The sequence below is a fragment of the Bubalus bubalis genome, chromosome 1 (assembly GCF_019923935.1).
Source record: "Bubalus bubalis isolate 160015118507 breed Murrah chromosome 1, NDDB_SH_1, whole genome shotgun sequence".
Taxonomy (NCBI): Eukaryota; Metazoa; Chordata; class Mammalia; order Artiodactyla; family Bovidae; genus Bubalus; species Bubalus bubalis.
In genome coordinates, this window is record NC_059157.1 from 42,080,380 (window position 1) to 42,099,503 (window position 19,124).

Here is a 19,124-nt window from a genome sequence, read left to right on the forward strand (position 1 = left end):
ATCCTTCACCGGTGGACTCAGACACGGTCTCCAGGAAGATGGTGTCAGAGCTGAGTGAAATCCTAGGACACCCAGCTGCTCTCTCTGCATCGGTGACCAGAAGTGATGAGCTTTGAGTGAGGAAGGCAAGAGCCCAGGCAAAAGCTAGGACGTTCCTTCACAGCCAGCGACTTGTATTTAATGCATAGTGTTTGTGCAGTTTGAGGACCAGAGTGTGTTCTGTGTGAACAATGGACATACAGCCTTACCTGCTAGCCCTGCCCAGAAGCTCTCTCTGCACTGTACACACAGTGTCCTGTGTATTCCCAGAATGTTCCTGCAAGTCTCCTTATATTTCAGAAGAAAGAGCTAGAGTTAATTCTCTCAGTACCTGCCTTGTCACAAAGCAGAGAGGGAAGATTGGAACTCTGCTCTGAATTAAGTACCGACTTTCCTTCTTTCTGCAGGATCTGCCTGGAATAAGAATGAGAAAACAGAATATCAGGCACCTTAAAATTCTAGCCCTTTAACTTAATCCATGAGACAGAAAGCAAGGCTGTGGCTCAAGAGTTCAGGAAATTTTAGGAGTGAGACTGGGGGCACCTCAGTCAAGGGGTACTTGCTGGACAGTACCCCTCTCCCCTCTTGCTGAACCTGACCTTTTTTATGAAACAGTTCCCCAGTCTGATAGCTCAGTCAGTAAAGAATCTGCCTGCAATGCAGGAGACCCTGGTTCAATTCCTGGATCAGGAAGATCCCCTGGAGAAGGGATAGGCTACCCACTCCAGTGTTCTTGGGCATCCTTTGTGGCTTAGCTGGTAAAGAATCCGCCTACAATGCAGGAGACCTGGGTTCGATCCCTGGGTTGGGAAGATCCCCTGAAGAAAGGAAAGGCTACCCACTCCAGTATCCTGACCTGGAGAATTCCATGGACTATACAGTCCATGGGGTCGCAAGCAGTCAGACAGGACTGAACAACTTTCACTTTCACTTTCCCCAGCCTGAAGGATGGAATGCTTTCTGGTAGCTGGACTGGGAAAATTGGGGAACTTCGGTAGGAAATCTTTTCACACAAGAGATACAGGCAAGAAGAGTGTGTTAAGGGAAAAACATACACAATCTTTATTGGGAGTGTGTCAATTATCTAAGATAATTCTACCCACAGGCCTCTGCTATTTCCTGGAACTCAACAGAAGACAGTGAAGGGGAAAAGCCATTTTGGGGACACCTCACCTCACCGCTGTGTTCCCCTTCTCCCTTTCCCCCAAGTTTCACCTTCTGTTTCTTGGTGCCCTCCACCACCACCACCCATTTTGGAGGCAAGTGCCTGAAATGAAGTGTGTAGAGTAACCCAACAAGTGATTACAAAGCTAAATAAGAAATCTTTTCTCCCAATGCATTCCAAGTTAAATCTTGATGGTTCTCATTGACAAGGTGAAACACAGGGAAGCATATTGTTTCCCTCAAGTCCATGATCTGTTGACTGTGTGGGGATGATTAGGTTAATTGCCTTCCTTCCAATAAATAATTTTACTGTAATTGTACTTTAAATTAGTAATGAATGCAGTAACCAAGTGTTTGGGTGTGTCCACGCTACTCCTTCAGGCATATTATTTGTGTTTTAAAAGCTCCACATATAAAAGTGTCTTCTTTTAATTTGAAAGTGCTGTTCAGTGACATTTGATGAAAAGGTTCTGATATCCCACAACAAGGAGTATCAGCAGCTTAATATCATGAAGCACAGTAAACACCTACCTGTGACTTTGCAGATGCAAACGACCTCTTTTTAACACCAAACTGAAAGAGGACAGCTTTCCCAACTGAAGAAGAGACAACTGGCTGGTTTAAGAATAAAAATGTCTCTTTTGCTGTCTTACATACAGGGTTGTCGTTACCATCTTTCTAAATTCCATATATATGCATTAGTATACTGTATTGGTGTTTTTCTTTCTGGCTTACTTCACTCTGTATAATAGGCTCCAGTTTCATCCACCTCATTAGAACTGACTCAAATGTATTCTTTTTAATGGCTGAGTAATACTCCATTGTGTATATGTACCAGGGCTTTCTTACCCATTCATCTGCTGATGGACATTTAGGTTGCTTCCATGTCCTGGCTATTATAAACAGTGCTGCGATGAACACTGGGGTACACGTGTCTCTTTCAATTCTGGTTTCCTCAGTGTGCATGCCCAGCAGTGGGATTGCTGGGAATTTAGAAAGATGGTAATGACAACCCTGTATACAGGACAGCAAAAGAGACACAGATGTATAGAACAGTCTTTTGGACTCTGTGGGAGAGGGAGGGGGTGGGGAATGATTTGGGAGAATGGCATTAAAACATGTATATCATATAAGAAACGAATCGCCAGTCCAGATTCAATGCAGGATACAGGAAGCTTGGGGCTGGTGCACTGGGATGACCCAGAGGGATTGTATGGGGAGGGAGGTGGGAGGGGGGTTCAGGATGGGGAACACGTGTACACCTGTGGTGGATGCATGTTGATGTATGGCAAAAGCAATACAATATTATAAAGTAAAAAAATTAAAAAAAGAATAAAAATGAAATTTGAGAATCCAATTCCTAAAACTTGGTCGTCAGTTTCTCTCAAGGGTTCATGTTCTAGACATCAGAAGATCTCATAAAAACTGTAGGAATTCTGAGTAAGACTAAGCAATAAGGGAGCTGCGGGCAAAGTAAACTAGTAAATACAATGATCCCTAGGGTTTTTTTCCTCATGAAATAAGGTACAACAGCCCCACACCTCCCAATCTGAAACCCACTGTTTCACTTTCCCAAGTCTCAGTTGTCTGAGGTCAACCTTGGTCCAAAAACACCACATGGAAAAATTCCAGAAGTAAACAATTCAGAAGCTTTAAACATTGCTGTGGTCTGAGTCCAGTGAGGAAATCTCACAAGCTCAGCTCCGCCAGCACCACAGATGAGACTGATCAGGTATCCAGCAGGTCCCACAGCAACAGCTCCTTTGTCAGAGGGGCTATTGGGCTGTCACGTGACCCTCATTTTACTGAACAATGGCCTTCCGAAGTGCCCGATCTGATGGTGCTGTCTGGTCACAGAAGAGATATCAGTGACCCTGGAGGAGTGACACTGGCAACTGGAATGTGCTGGAGAGAAACTGGACAGCACCTCCTCTGGGGGGACGTTCTTGAAGGAGGAAAGGGAGCAATGGCCTGCGGAGCTGGCTGAGGGCTGTGATGAGAACCTCATCTCCTGTAAACTGACTGAGGAGCTCGGGCTGCTTCTGCTGTCGCTCCTCAGAGGGCCGGAGTTCCACCTCTGCATGACAGGTGCTCAGTTAGGAGGGAAGGAGGTGGAAGGGGGGTGCAGGATTCTGAGACACATGTACACCCATGGCTGATTCATGTCAGTGACCAGCAAAAAAAACGCCACAATACTGTAAAGTAGACTCCAATTAAAGTAAATTAATTTTTTAAAAAGAGAGGGAAACAGCAGTGTTAGAATAAGACAGTGTGAGCCAGAGAGGACTCATCACATGACTGGGTCAGAGCAGCATGCTATCCTGTTCTTGTTTATTATGCATCATTATCACGGCTCTCTGACTGCAGCCAATTTGATATTTCAGTTCTTTTGCAGGTGTGTGTGTGTGTGTGTGTGTGTGTGTGTGTGTGTGTGCGTGTGTAGGAGGGAGTGTTCTGTTTCTAAGATTCCATCCACCTGCAGCTCTGGGCAGCCCACGGGGTCATGGCACACGTCCCCTCTGGATGGGTGGGGGATATATAGACCATGAGAAAATAACAGGAGAATTTATCTCACAGAGTAAATGAATATGCATAATAGTTATTTGGAATGCAAACACAAATGAGGTAGCATTTTTTAATCATCACATTGGTGAATATTTTCTTTTCTATGCTATATAAAATAGATAATGAAGAAGGACCTACTTAGTGTATGGGAACTAGACTCAATATTTTGTAATAACTTATAAGGATAAAGAATCTGGAAATATGCATATTTCTGAATCACTTTGCTGTGCACCTAAAACAAAAACAACAATGTAAATCAGTTATGTGCATTTGTACTCAGTTGTGTCTGACTCTTTGAAACCCTATGGACACTGCAGCTCTTCTGTCCATGGGATGAATATTTCATGGCAAGAATATTGGAGTGGATTGCCATTTCTTCCTCCAAGGGATTTTCCCAACTTAGGCATTGAACCTGTGTCTCCTGCATTGGCAGGCAAGTTCTTTACCAGTTCTCAGGTTTTTTACCACTGAGCCACCTGGGAAGCCCCTAAGTCAACGTGACTCAGTACATACCTTTTGTTATAACAGGATTGACATTAATCGATGTTGTTTAAGGAGCTAACATACCAGTTCATTCAAAGATTTCTTAGATAACACTTTGAAGAGTCAATCAGATCCTGATTTTGAAAACTTCAGTTTGATAATATGTGTTTACTAATATAATTACTTAAACATTGCCTTGTGTAATGCAATAATTGTCCTTAAAAAGAAAACTTAAATGTAAAGTGTGGCTAAAACAAGTGGCATTGTTTATGAACGACACAGCAGCTCCTGAAAAACCAGTCAGTTCTAGAATCAGACCAGCAGCTCCAGGATGGCTCTATCCTCGCAAGCCCTATGCTTGTGTGTGCACTAATTGGGTTCAGTTGTGTCTGACTCTTTGTGACCCAATGAACTGTAGTCAGGCGCTTCTTTCCATGGGATTCTCCAGGCAAGAATACTGGAGTGGGTTGCCATGCCCTCCTCCAGAGAATCTTCCTGACTCAGGGCTCAAACTCATGAAGTCTCTTTTGTCTCCTACACTGGCAGGCAGGTTCTTTGCCACTAGCACTACTTGAGAAGCCCCCACAAGCCCCATAACCTACAATAAATTATTTAACTTCTTTGTAACTCAGTTTTCCTCTGTAGTAAACAGCATAAATCTTATAAACTTGTGGTGAAATTAAGCAAGATGTGTAAAAGCACTTAGCAGAGTGTCAAATACATAGAAATCTTCCCATACAACTCTGATGGTAAAGAATCTGCCTGCAATGCAGGAGACCCAGGTTCAAACCCTGGATCAGAAGAGCCCCTGGAGAAGTGAATGGCTACCCACTCCTGTCAGTATTCTTGCCTGGATGAATCCCATGGACAAGGGAGCCTGGGAGGGCTACAGTCCATGAAGTTGCAGAGTCGGACATAACTGTCACTAATGCTTTAAAAGTTATTACTCAATAAGAATATCATAATGCTAATAATATTTTATTAGATGTTTACAATATTTCTAGTGGATTCAAGGGAGTACATGAAAAGTTTAAAAATATGGTAATAAATATCAAGGCATCACATGGCAACACTCAGACTTATGAACAAAGAATGACCACTGAATTAGAGGAGAGCTGGAGAGTGTGGGGTCTGGAAATGGGGGAGGGGAGGTGACATCACAGGCAAGGAGGAGCTGGAGAACTGACCAGAGGAGGCAGCAACAACAGGCAGGGTGGTGACCGCTGTCTTTGATAATGGCTGTGTTCAGGTTAGGAGAGAATGGGGAGAGGTGAAAGGAAGATGATTCCCAGGAGGTGTTTCCTCTCTCTTTGCTCCAGAACAGGAGAGAAAAGGGCCAGGCAGTGCTGGGGGGTGTGGACCAGACAGTGTTTTGTCTAGTTGTTCTCTGCTTGCACACTTGCTTTTTTGCTCATTTGCTTTGTCTCGGTTCATAAAGATGGAAAGTGAAACAACATGTTTGTATAATAATGGAATCAATCAAGCAGAGAAAAGAAAAATGGTTATGCAGAAGGTGGAAAAATGATGGCACTGAGGAGATGAGCCCTAGTGTGGAGGTGAAGGCTCTGGTCATAGATGGAAAATGACTTCACCATCTGTGATAACAGCTGTAAGATCCTGGGATTACACAGACTTTTATCAGCATCAACATGAACTTTGCATTTATTATAATTAACAGAGAATAGGAAAGTGGATCCAGATTCAGATATTTAGTAATTAAGTTATATAACTATAGTGATACTTTGATATGGTTTTTAAAAATGTGTTTAAAATATAAAGTGATTTGAATTTTGATGATACTTCCTTAATATAAAACACAAAATCTAATGAAGAAATGTGAAACAGTTTGGGTAAGGGGTGATATAATTGAATAAATTAATGAAGCAAATTAATATTTTGAAAGTGTTTCTAAAATATCATGGTATAAATGCTTAGAAAAAAAAAAGTGAGCCTTACAGCAAGTGAAAGAATGCAAACCACTGGGATTCCACAAAATACATTATTTTTAAATCACTTATTTTTCTCTTCAGAATAAGAAAGATTAACAGAAATCTCTGAGATAATCCAAAAGTTTAGATTCTTCCCCAATAAGGAAAACAAAAAATATTCCAGTCAGCCCATAAACCAAGAATATTTTTCTGAACAACTCCTAGTTTTCCCTATTCAAGAATAAGTGAAGGCCCTGAAGAGCATATGCTCTAGAATGTGAGCTGGTGCTTCTCCATTCTTCTGTCAGAGAACAAAACTTTCCTTTGCTTCTGAAGTGAACTCAGTCCTGTTCTATTGGCTCCAAGAACACCAAGAAGGACTGTTCTTGAGAACTGACTTGCGAGGGTTCATAAGGAAAGTCCTTGACTTAATAAGCAAAGTAAAAATGTATGCTGCAGTTCCTGAAGATCTCTGATTGAAGTTTAAACAAAGAATGCTTCTTTGAAAGGCCCAAATAAGAAATGCTAAGCTAAGGAGGATGGAACTGGCCTGGGAGCTCTGTGCGTTATCAGCTCTCCTCATGGTGGTGGCAATGGCTGAAGTCTGAGGACCCTGGCCCTGGAGCTTGAACCCCCACAAGCCTGCAGAAACTCCATGAAGTTGGAAGGACCCAAGACTTGTGGGGTCTGGGGAGAACTGAACTGAGTTTCTCAAGCTGGTCAGTGTGAGGGAACCACAGAGATCAAGCCCTGAGCTTTTGGAGTGGGAACACTGACTCCAAGACCCTAGACTACCACAGAACTAGCCCTAGGGAGTATCAAATAGTAAGAAATCACACAAAGGAAACCACTTAAATAGAAAACCTGGCATCACCCAACCACCAGTAGCACCCTGTGAAGGATGCCTCATCCAACAGCAAACAAAACAAAAATACAAACCGATTCTTCAGCAGACAGGATTATCACCTCAGCCTTGCCCATCAGAGGAAAAAGAAACAAACAAACAAAACTCAGCATAAATCTCACCCTATAGGAAGCTTACACAAACCACTGGACCAACCTGAGGAGAGCAGAAAGCAAAAGGAAGAAATAATTCAACCTTGAAGCCTGGATAAAGGAGACCACAAACACAGTAAGTTAAAAAACAATAACAAAAAGGCAGAGAAATACTACACAAATGAAGGAACAAACTAGAAACACAGAAGTTCAAATAAATAAAGAGGAAATAGATAAACTACCTGAAAAGGGATTCAAAATAATGATAGTAAATATGATCAAAAACCTTGAAAACGAAATGAGGAAAATGAGGACAAGAATCAATTAACAAAGACCTAGAAGAATTAAAGAATAAACATACAGAGACAAACAAAATGATTAATGAAATTAAAAGTACTCTAGAAAGTGCAAAAAAAAAAGAAAGAAAAATGTTAAACTTTGTAACATTTTAAATTTTATAAAATTCACAGTATTTCTTATTTAATAAATAACTAAAATTTTAAAAAAATGAAAGAATCAATGGCAGAATATCTGAAGCAAAAGAACAAATCAGAGAGCTGGAAGATAAAATGGTGGAAATAACTTCTGAAGAGCAGAATATACTTCTAAATAAAGTGAAAGAATGCCAAGAACTGAGCATAGTATCAGAGACCTCTGGGACAATATCAAACACACCAGCATTCAAATTATAGGGATTCCAGAAGAAGAAGAGAAAAAGAAAGGGTATGAAAAATTTTTGAAGAGATTATAGTTGAAAATTTCCCCAACATGGAAAAGGAAATGGTCAATCAAATCCAAGAGACACAAAAAGTCCCATACAGGATAAACCCAAGGAGAAACACACTAAGACACATACTAAGCAAACTAACAAAGACTAAACACAAAGAAAGAATATTAAAAGCAGCAAGGGAGAAGCAACAAGTAACATACACGGGAAATGCCACATGCTTAACAACTGATCTTTCAGCAGAAACTCTGCAGGCCATAGGGAATGGCAGGATATATTTACAGTATTGAAAGGGAAAAATCTACAACCAAGATTACTGTACCTGGCAAGGGTTTCATTCAAAATTGATGGAGAAATAAAAAGCTTTTCAAACAAGCAAAAGTTAAGAGAATTCAGTACCAGCAAACCAGCTTTACAACAAATGTTAAAGGGACTTATATGGTCAAGAAATACAAGAGAAGAAAAAGATTTACAAAATGAATCCCAAACAATTAAGAAAATGGAAATAGGTGTATATATATATATATATATCTCAACAGTTGCTTTAAATGTAAATGGATTAAATGCTCCAACCCAAAGACACAGACTGGCTGAATGGATGCAAAAACAAGACCCACATATATGCTGTCTACAAGAAACCCACTTCAGACCTAAAGACACAAATAGACTGAAAGTGAGAGGATGGAAAAATATATTCCTTGCAAATGGGAAGCATAAGAAAGCTGGAGTAGCAATCCTCATATCAGACAAAATAGACCTTAAAATAAAGAAGATTGCAATAGATAAGGAAGGACACTACATAATGATCAAGGGATCAATCCACGAGGAAGACATAACATTGTAAATATCTATGCACCCAACATAGGAGACCTCAATACATAAGACAAACACTAACAGACATAAAAGGAGAAATTGACAGTAACACAGTAATAGTAGAACTTTAAATTCCCACTCGCACTAATGGACAGATCTTCAAAACAGAAAATTAATAAGGAAACACGAGTCTTAAATGATACATGAGATGAGATGGATCTCATTGATATCTTCAGGATATTCCATCCAAATGTCAAAGAATACACCTTCTCAAGTATACGTGGAACAGTCTCCAAGATAGACCACATCTTGGGTCACAAATCAAACTGCAGTAAACTTAAGAAAATTGAAATTATATCAGGCATCTTCTGTGACCACAATGCTATGAGACTAGATATCAATTAAATGAAAAAAAAAAAAACTGTAAGAAACACAAACCCATGGAAATTAAACCACACATTTCTAAATAACCAACAGGTTACTCAAGAAATCAAAAGGGAAATCAAAATTTTATAGAAACAAAGGACATGAAAACATGACAATTCAAAACCTATGCTGCTGCTAAGTCGCTTCAGTCGTGTCCGACTCTGTGTGACCCCATAGATGGCATCCCACCAGGCTCCTCTGTCCCTGGGATTCTCCAGGCAAGAACACTGGAGTGGGTTGTCATTTCCTTCTCCAATGCATGAAAGTGAAAAGTGGAAACGAAGTCGCTCAGTCGTGTCCGACTCTTCGCGACCCCATGGACTGCAACCTACTGGGTTTCTCCATCCATGGGATTTCCCAGGCAAGAGTACTGGAGTGGGAAGCAGCAAAAGCAGTTCTAAGAGGGAAGTTTATAGCAATACAATCCTACCTCTAGAAACAAGAAAAACATTGAATAGACAACCTAACTTTACACCTAAAACAGTAGAAAAAGAAGAAGAACAACAACAACAATAAAAACCCCAAATAGTAGAAAGAAATAAATCATAAAGATCCAAGCAGAAATAAATGAAAAAGAAATGCAAGAAACAATAGTAACAATTACTAAAACTAAAAGCTAGTTCTTACAAAATTGACAAGCCTTTAGCCAGAATCATCAAGAAAAAAAGAGAGAAGAATCCAATCAACAAAATTACAAATTAAAGAGGAGCAGTTACAACAAACAATGCAGAAATACAAAGGATTATAAGAGATTTTATGAACAACTATATGGCAATAAAATGGATAACCTGGATAGATTCTGAGAAAAGTTCCATCTTCCAAGACTGAACCAGGAAGAAATAGAAATTATGAAAAACCCAATTACAAGCACTGAAATTGAAGCTGTGATCAGAAAGAACCTGAAAGAAAGTCAAGTCACTCAGTCGTGTCCAACTCTTTGCGACCCCATGGACTGTAGCCTTCCACGCTCCTCCATCCATAGGATTTTCCAAGCAAGAATACTGGAGTGGGTTGCCATCGCCTTCTCCAGAGGATCTTCCCAACCCAGGGATCAAACCCGGGTTTCCCACATTGCAGGCAGATGCTTTACCGTCTGAGCCACCAGGGAAGCCTGACCAAAAATCTCCCAAAAAAACAAAAGCCCAGGACCATATGGCTTCACAGGAAAATTCTATCAAACGTTTAGAGAAGAGACAATGCCTATCCTTCTAAAATTCTTTCAAAGAATTTTAGAGGAAGCAACACTTCCAAATTCATTCTACGAGGCCACCATCACCCTGACACCAAAACCAGACAAAGACAACACAAAAAAGGAAAGCTACAGGCCAATATCACTGATGAACATGGATGCAAAAATCCTTGACAAAATTTTAGCAAACAGAATTTAGCAACACATCAAAAAGCTCATACAGCATGATCAAGTTGGTTTTATTTCAGGGATGCAAGGATTCTTCAGTATATGCTAATCAATCAATATGATACACCATATTAACAAATTTAAAGATAAAAAACATGATAATCTCCACTGCTGCTGCTAGTGCTGCTAAGTTGCGTCAGTTGTGTCCGACTCTGTGCGACCCCATAGATGGCAGCCCACCAGGCTCCCCGCCCCTGGGATTATCCAGGCAAGAACACTGGAGTGGGTTGCCATTTCCTTCTCCAATGCATGAAAGTGAAAAGTGAAAGTGAAGCCGCTCAGTTGTGTCCGACTCTTCGCGACCCCATGGACTGCATCCTACCAGGCTCCTCCGTCCATGGGATTTTCCAGGCAAGGGTACTGGAGTAGGGTGCCATCGCCTTCTCTGATAATCTCTATAGATGCAGAAAAAGCCTTTGAAAAAATTCAGCACTGATTTATGATTAAAACTCTTCAAAAAATGGGCATAGAAGTAACCTACCTCAACATAGTAAAGGTCACATATGATAAGCCTACAGCAAACATTATTCTCAATAGTGAAAAACTGAAAGCATTCCCCATTAGATCAGGAACAAGACAAGAGTGTCCACTTTCACAACTACTATTCAACATAGTTGTGGAAGTCCTAGCTACAGCAACCAGAGAAGAAAAAGCAATAAAAGGAATGCAGACCAGAAAAGAAGAAGTAAAACTCTCTCACTGTTTGCAGATGACATGATACTGTACATAGAAAACCCTAAAGATGGTATCAGAAAATTTCTACAGCTAATCAGTGAATTTAGCAAAGCTTCAGAATTCAAAATCAATACACAAAAATCACTTGCATTTCTATATACTAACAATGAAATCAGAAACAGAAATTAAGGAATTAATCCCATTCACCATTGCAACAAAAAGAATTAAATATCTAGGAATAAACTTACCTAATGAGACAAAAAAAAAAAAAAAAAAACCTGTCCACAGACAATTATAAGACATCAGTGAAAGAAATCAAAGATGACATATACAGATGGAGAGATATTCCATGTTCCTGGGTAGGAAGAATCAATATTGTGAAAATGACTATACTACCAAATGCAATCTACAGACTCAATGTCATCCCTATCAAATTACCAATGGCATTCTTCACAGAACTAGGACCAAAAATTTCACAATTCATATGGAAACACAAAAGACCCTGAATAGCCAAAGCAGTCTTGAGAAAGAAGAATCGAGCTGGAAGAATCAACCTACCTGACTTCTGATTATACTACAAAGCTACAGTCATCAAGACAGTATGGTGCTGGCACAAAAAAAAAAGAAATATAGACCAATGGAACAAGATAGAAGGCCTGGAAATAAACCCATGCGCCTATGGGAACCTTATTTTTGACAAAGGAGGCAAGAATATACAATGGGGCAAAGACAGCCTCTTCAATAAATGGTGCTGGGAAAACTGGACAGCTACATGTAAAAGAATGAAATTAGAACACTTCCTAACACCATACTTAATGCTAAACTAAAAATGGATTATAGACATAAAGCTAAGACCAGAAACTATAAAAATCTTAAAGGAAAACATAGGCAGAACACTCAATGACATAAATCAAAACAAGATCCTCTATGACCCACCTCCTAGAATAATGGAAATAAAAACACAAGTAAACAAATGGGATCTGATTAAACTTAAAATCTGTGGCACAGCAAAGCAAGCTATAAGCAAAGTGAAAGGACAACCCTCAGAATGGGAGAAAATAATAGCAAATGAAACAACTGACAAAGGATTAATTTCCAAAATATACAAGCAGCTCAGATAACTCAATGCCAGGAAAACAAACAACCTAATCTAAAAGTGGGAGAAAGACCTAAACAGACTTTTCTCCAAGGAAGATATGCTATGCTAAGTCACTTCAGTCATGTCCGACTCTGTGTGACCCCATAGACGGTAGCCCACTAGGCTCCCCCGTCCCTGGGATTCTCCAGGCAAGAACACTGGAGTGGGTTGCCATTTCCTTCTCCAATGCATGAAAGTGAAGAGTGAAAGTGAAGTCGCTCAGTCGTGTCTGACTATGTGTGACCCCATGGACTGCAGCCTGCCAGGCTCCTGCATCCATGGGATTTTCCAGGCAAGAGTACTGGAGTTGGGTGTCATTGCCTTCTCCGCCAAGGAAGATATACAGATGGCTAACAAACACATGAAAATATGTTCAACATTGCTCATTATTAGAGAAATGCAAATCAAAACTACAATGAGATATCGCCTCAGACCAGTCACTATGGCCATCATCAAAAAGTCTACAAATGCTGGAGACGGTGTGGAGAAAAGGGAATGCTCTTGCACTGTTGCTGGGAATGTAAATCGATACAGCCACTATGGGAGATGGTATGGAGATTCCTTTAAAAACTGGCAATAAAACCACCATATGACCCAGCAATCCCACTCCTAGGTATATATCCCACTCAGAAAACCAGGGTTGAAAAAGACACATGATTATATACTGATTAGCAATCCCACTCCTAGGTATATAATCCCACTCAGAAAACCAGGGTTGAAAAAGACACATGTATCCCACTGTTTACTGCAGCACTGTTTACAATAGGTAGAGCATGGAAGCCACCTAGATGCCCATCGACAGATGAACGGATAAAGAAGTTTGGTACATATACACAAAGGAATATTACTAAGCCATAAAAAAATGAATGCTTTTGTGTCAGTTCTAATGACGTGGATGAACCTAGAACCTATTATACAGAGTGACATAAGTCAGAAAGAAAAAATATCATATTCTAATGCATATATCGGAGAAGGCAATGGCACCCCGCTCCAGTACTCTTGCCTGGAAAATCCCATGGGCGGAGGAGCCTGGTAGGCTGCAGTCCATGGGGTCGTGAAGAGTCAGACATGACTGAGTGAGTTGACTTTGACTTCTCACTTTCATGCATTGGAGAAGGAAATGGCAACCCACTCCAGTGTTCTTGCTTGGAGAATCCCAGGGACAGGGGAGCCTGGTGGGCTGCCTTCTGTGGGATCGCACAGAGTTGGACATGACTGAAGTGACTTAGCAGCAGCAATGCATATATGTGGAATCTAGAAAAATGGTACTGAAGAATTTATTTACAGGGCAGCAGTGGAGAAACAGACATAGAGAATAGACTTATGGACATGGGGAGAGGGGAGGAGAGGGTGAGATGTATGGAAAGAGTAACATGGAAACTTATATTACCATGTATAAAATAGATAGCCAACGGGAATTTTCTGTATGGCTCAGGAAACTCAAACAGGGGCTCTGTATCAACCTAGAGGGGTCGGATGGGGAGGGAGGTTCAAAAGGAAAGCGGTATATGTATACCTATGGCTGATTCATGTTGAGATTTGACAGAAAACAAACAAACAAAAAATAATAACCCCCCAAAAAAAGAAGTTAACATAAATAATGGAGTTTGAAATGTCATAGCTAGTAATGTGATAATATAAAAAGACAATGTAAATATAAAAGATTAATAGCTTATGGACTATAATTGCTTACTTATCAAATGTAATAGAAAGCTTTGATTAAATAATTATAAGGCAAATGTTAGATAACAGGAACATTTCTAACCATAAGAAAGCTCAATCGATTAATTTATGTACTTTATATACATAAATATTTTAGACTTTATTTTATATAATAAATGTGCAAAATATTTAAGTAGGCAATAATAATATATGTAAACATTTACATATATGAGTATATAGTAAATAATGTATATATATAAATATAGCATAAATTATATAATATGTAACATAAATGTGAAAGTGTGTGTGTATGTGTGTGTGTGTAGTGAGCTCTTGCAATACAAAGCCTTTCCAAGGATTTCACTATTATTGTTATCAATAATAGTAAATATTCTTTTGATAAGCCACTTGGAATCTTTTAGCCTGAAGAAATTTTAGTAAAATTACAATAATGCTCTGAGTTAATAATATGACCAATAAACAGGGCTTATATTTTTAATTCCAAACCCTGGTTTCTTTAGATTTGTCAGCGGTTGATATGTATATATATGTGAAACAGTTTCCTCCGTAGTTTGTGAGGTTTCTCAACAACTTCTGCCTCTGCATTTAGTAACTTAGGATTTTTATGACTCAGGAAGAGTGTTTTACCACTCTTTCCAAGCTTTGAGAACCAGTTGTCTAGGCACTCATGGGAAAGAACAGGGCTATGGAGGAATTTGTTTTGGGTCCCTGGTCTTTCTGAGGATGCGACTGTCTGCCTGAGCTACCCTCTTCCTCACGGCTGCTGCTTTCCGTAAAGTGGAAATCTCTCCTGAGGGGTAGGGAGGGAGGAGGAATCTGGGTCGATGACAGGAGGGGCCTCATGGGTGATGATGGGAGAGACCCTTTGAAGAGGGTCTCTTCTGTTTCTTTACAACATTGCCAAGAACCAGGGCTGTCCAGTAAGAGGATGTATTAAAACCAGCCAGAAATCAGAGGAGGGGAGCAAGTACAACAGTTTCCATTATACTGGGAAAAACAAAACAAAACAAAACAAATAAACTTCCCTGGTGAATTCCCTAGCTTCACTCAGCTACATACAGTTACTTGCAAAATTACAAAATTTATTAGACTCTCACTAAAGTCTTATATATTCAGATACTATTATTGCACCCTGAAGGCTACTCATTTTTTTTTAAATTTTCTGAAAGCATCAAGTCCTGTTTGTTTTATCTGTTTATTTTGGGTGACATTTGTTTTGAGTTTTATGCTCTTTATTATCTTGCATCGATTGCCCCATTCGTTACTTATTCTGTAATTGTCTTCTCTCTCCTGAGTAACTTCAAGATAGAGTTGTTTCAGCACAGAAAGTTGGGTGTCATGGGAGAGACATCGAGGCTTCCTGGTTCAGAGCAAAGCCCTGCTCTGGGGAGACCTGATGCAGAGACCACGCCTCCTCGGCAGGGACAGTGGGTTCCTGATGTGGCTTCCGTTTGCTGTGCTGTCTGTCTCCAGGACACGGAGATGTGGATGAGCATGAAAGGCAGACGTGGCGGGAGCAGGGAGATGAATAGTTCTCTGGAAGGGTGTCCTCAGTGGACGCGAGGTGGGGATGCCTACTGGGGAACATCCTGTGGAGTGACTCCTGTGGACGGGAGGAGACGGAGCAACAGGGGCAGAGGGAGCCAGGGGGCTGCACGAGGGTTCATTCAGATGGCCTCAGTGACACCAGGGCCATTGGAAACAGTTCTGGAACTGTACTCCGTCCCATGGGGATAGAGTACCCCATCCCAGGGACCATGGGGTGGTCCCTGACATGATCTGTCCCTGAAGACATGGGCCCCGGCAGTCTGTCCCTGAGGGTCCCCTGAGGGTACTGGCAGCAAGCAGCCCCCACTGGCCACTCCTTCCATGTGGGGCCATCAGTGGGGGGCACCCCATGTCCGCCAGGAGTGCTGTCCACTCCAGGAGCCCCACGGTCTAGCCGTGGCGCTGCTCAGAATGATCGGTTAGAACCACATGACCACACAGGGCTGACTTCTTCAGTGGGCTCCCAAGGTGAGTAAAGTCCCTTCACCATTCCAATTCCCCTTGTGAAATGCACAGCGGAAGAACTCATGCTCATGTGCAAAGATTTCACAACCCACATATACAACGTTTAAATGTTTTGTCAGCCCACATGACTAGATGATTGGGACCAGGATTTGGAATCCAAGGCCAGACCCTGTTGTATTATGTGAACAAGGAAACATTCCACTCATCACTCCTCAGTTCAGCTAAACATGCAGAGTCATGGAAACAAAGAGATCATGCAAATAAGAATATTTTTAAAAAATCAAGAATACTTTAAGTTTCTTTGACATTAATTTCTCATTTAAATGCTTTCTTCTCTGTAATCATCTTCTGTGTTTTTTCACTCTTTTAACCTTCTTGAGGCTTTCAATGGCTAAGTCGAAGATCTCTCTTGATAAATGTCACACTGCACTTGAAAATATGTGGGATCTTTTCAAATATCATTTGATACTGATTTCTAACATCAGTTCAGTTCAGTCGCTCAGTCATGTCCAACTCTTTGCAACCCCATGGACTGCAGCACGCCAGGCCTCCCTGTCCATCACCAACTCTCGGAGCTTGCTCCAACTCATGGCCATTGAGTTGGTGATGCCATCCAACCATTTCATCCTCTGTTGTCCCCTTCTCCTCCTGCCATCAATGTTTCCCAGCATCAGGGTCTTTTCAAATGAGTCAGTTGTTCGCATCAGGTGGCCAAAGTATTGGAGTTTCAGGTTCAGCATCAGTCCTTCCAAGGAATATTCAGGACCGATTTCCTTTAGGATGGACTGGTTGGACTTCCTTGTTGTCCAAGGAACTACCAAGAGTCTTCTCCAAGCACCACAGTTCAAAAAGCATCAAATCTTCAGTGCTCAGCTTTCTTTATAGTCCAACTCACACATCTATACATAACTACTGGAAAAACCATAGTTTTGACTAGACAGACCCTTTGTTGGGAAAGTAATGTCTTTGCTTTTTAATATGCTGTCTAGGTTGATCATAACTTTTCTTCCAAAGAGCAAGCATGTTTTAATTACATGGCTTCAGTCAGCATCTGCAGTGATTTTGGAGCCCCCCAAAATAAAGTCTGTCACTGTTCCCTGTCTATTTGCCATGAAGTGACGGGACCAGATGCTGTGATCTTAGTTTTCTGAATGTTGAGTTTTAAGCCAATGTTTTCACTCTCCTCTGGCTCTTTAGTTCTTCTTTGCTTTCTGCCATAAGGGTGGTATCATCTGCATATCTGAGGTTATTGATATTTCTCCCTTCAATCTTGATTCCAGCTTGTGCTTCTTCCAGCCCAGCGTTTCTCATGATGTACTGATTTCTAACAAAGTTCCACAGTGATAAGAGAAAAGAGTGCATGATTTCAACCCCTTTAGACCGTGAAATTTTTAGACCTTCTTTTATGTGTCTAGATATGTTCCAATATCTCCTGGTTTATAATATATGGGAGCTTGAGTAGAACTTGTACCCTGATGTTGTGTGGACATGTATAAATCTTAATCATGTTGAATTGGTTCATAATGCTTTTCAGGTCTACTGTATCCTTCTACTTCTCTCTGTTTTCATACTGTTCATTTTTGAGAGTTTGATAAAGAAACTCCAACTAAAATCTTAATTTATCTACTGAAAAAAATAATTGTCATATATAGCAGAACTATCTGTAATTTTGCTCTGTATTTTCCAAGTCTCCTGCAAATGAGTTATTATGGTTTCATTATTTAAAAAAAATAAAAATTAGAAAAAATATTTTGAAAAATAATCAAATAATCCAGTGGTCTTTTAGGTAGAAATAATACCAGCTTGGGCTTCCCTGATAGCTCAGTTGGTAAAGAATCTGCCTGCAATGCAGGAGACCCTAGTTTAATCCTTTGGTTTGGAAGATCCACTGAAGAAGGGATAGGCTACCCATTTCAGTATTCTTGGGCTTCTCCTGTGGCTCAGCTGGTAAAGAATCCATCTGCAATACAGGAGACCCATGTTCAATCCCTGGGTTGGGAAGATCCCCTGGAGAAGGGAAAGGCTACCCACTCCAGTATTATGGCCTGGAGATTTCCATGGACTGTATAGTCCATGGGGTTGCAGAGTCAAACATGACTGAGCAACTTTCACTTTCAATACCAGCTTGCCATTATGCTTCTGTAATGGTTATGAATTGGCTCTAAAGCAAAGAGCATAACCCAGGAGGAAGGCAGTCAGGCAGGAAGGATCATCTTCTGCTCAGGAAAGTGTCAGTGTTGTTTTCTATTCAGATCTTCAGCTGATTAGATGGAGGTCCAGCCACCTGGAGAGGGGCAAGCTGCTCTACTCAGTCTATGGATTTAATACTTACTCTCTTTCCAAAACCACCTTCACAGAAACATCCAGGAAAGCATTTGACAAGATATCTGGGCACTCTGTGCCCCAGTCAAGTTGACATATAAACTAACCATCACACCCCTTTTACAGATAAATTGACAGGCTCTGAGTTAACTTACACAGGCAACATAGATACCAGGATGTGAGCGAAGATTTGAACCCAGAGCCTTATGGTACTCTAGGTCCATATATGTAAATCATATGTAAGCATGTGAATCATAAATATTTGCTATTTTTTAATTTAATAAAATATGTTTGATGTTTAAAGCAAATTATTTCATATTAAAATTTCATTTTCTAGTTTCATCCCACAAATGACTTTTCACTTTTTTCCCCCTAGAAATGACCAGAGGAGTAGAATTTCTTAAAATATTTGATGTAGGGCTTAGAAAAATCAAGAGATATTTACAGTTGAAAACTATAATTTTAGAAATCAATACCATATATGTATTTTTATATTGCCCATAGGTTATGCGAGTCTGGAAGTACTGGTGTCCTCTTATTTAGCATTTTATTCCAAGCACTCAGAGCAGGATTTCCTCATACTAGCTCCCCACCAATGAATATTTGTTAAATTTTGAGTGATTGAAGGACTAGATGAATAAACAAATACCTTTTATCTGTCCTCAAAATTTTTCATGAATGTAACAGAATTAGAAAGTGGTGGCAAGCAGGTTTGGATGTAGATAATAATCTTAC

The 19,124-nt window shown here is 40.4% G+C and overlaps 1 protein-coding gene across 3 annotated transcripts in view; it reads left to right on the forward strand.

Moving 5' to 3' along the window:
- Nucleotides 1-19,124, forward strand: part of CSMD1 (CUB and Sushi multiple domains 1) — a 2,066,326-nt gene that overhangs the window by 1,353,228 nt on the left and 693,974 nt on the right. The window lies entirely within an intron of this gene.